Here is a 1,213-nt window from a genome sequence, read left to right as displayed (position 1 = left end):
TCAATTCCCGGTCTATTGTATATATTGTTTTTATAGTAAACTATTTCGGGATCTGGTTATATAGACACAGATAAATGTCAAATATAATATTTCAATATTATCATCACAGTAACAGTGTTACACACATTAGTAGCTGTAAACACTCAGCATTAGAAAAATACATACGTTGGTTTGGTGCTTACATAAGGAGTAAACATTATAATCAACTTTAAAAGTTACATACGTTGTTTTTGGTGCCTGTTTGTTTCCCGAATATATTAGTGTGTGTGTGAATGGGTGTATAAGAGACATCAACTAAAGAACTTTGTAGAAAGGCGCTTTATGAAATTCAGTCCATTTCGTTAATAGTTTACGGGCAGATCTGCCACATCCAATATGGCGGACGCGTTAACGTAACGCAGCAACGGACCAACCTGCTCAATGAGGCATCTGAAAATCATTTTCATCTGAAAATGAAAATGACCCTCTCAAAATGTCCTCTCCACCCCACCCCCCAAAAACGTCATCACTTCCGGGCCTGACAGTGGAGGTGCGTGACAGTGGAGGTCTGCGCAGCCATGCCTCTCGAAAAAGGTGCAACACCGCCTTTTACTGGCAGTGCTTGGGTGGGGTACTGCACGGAGAAAAGAGGACTCCATTAGGTAAGACGTCCTCTTGCATGGTCCGGGATTATTCATATTTCCTTTAATGTTCCAGATGTTTATACTCTATATTTTACTGTGCAAGTACTCACTGTGACCTATGCAACAGTTTTGAGCCTAACTGTGACTTTTAGACCGTAAAATGATGTTAGAGACTTGTTAATGTTGCTAAACTAGCTTAAATATTTTCCCTCCTGTCAGGTGTTATTATCCCGAGACTGTGATGCTTGAGTTTTCCCTCACCACTGTGCTGCTGTATGCTGCGTTGCAGGTAAAATGTTGTGCACTTTTTATGTAACTTTTCATGATGTTTTTGTATACAAGTCTGTGAGCAGCCTTTTTCATTGTTCAGATAAATGGCTCACATTTGTTATCTATCTCTGAATGTAATGTTAATGAGCTACTTGTGATTTTTATACTTACCTCAAGGTAAATGTTGAATGTGTTCTTAAAAGACATTCCATGTCACATAATGGTTATGTGGGGATTTTTTTTATTTATGATTTATGGAATAACAATATACACTATACGATCACACTAGGATGTTATTTTTGTTTTATATGAACAGGTTT

General features: G+C 37.8%; 1 long non-coding RNA gene across 1 annotated transcript in view; it reads left to right on the top strand.

Moving 5' to 3' along the window:
* The first annotated feature begins 832 nt into the window (after positions 1-832).
* Positions 833-1,213, top strand: part of LOC113746371 (uncharacterized) — a 9,408-nt gene continuing 9,027 nt past the window's right edge. The window contains exon 1 of the long non-coding RNA XR_003462809.1: positions 833-912. This is a non-coding gene — a long non-coding RNA (uncharacterized LOC113746371). The remainder of the gene's footprint in view (positions 913-1,213) is intronic.

The sequence above is a fragment of the Larimichthys crocea genome, chromosome VIII, assembly GCF_000972845.2.
Source record: "Larimichthys crocea isolate SSNF chromosome VIII, L_crocea_2.0, whole genome shotgun sequence".
In the NCBI taxonomy this organism is placed as follows: domain Eukaryota; kingdom Metazoa; phylum Chordata; class Actinopteri; family Sciaenidae; genus Larimichthys; species Larimichthys crocea.
This window is presented reverse-complemented; position numbering and strand designations above follow the sequence as displayed.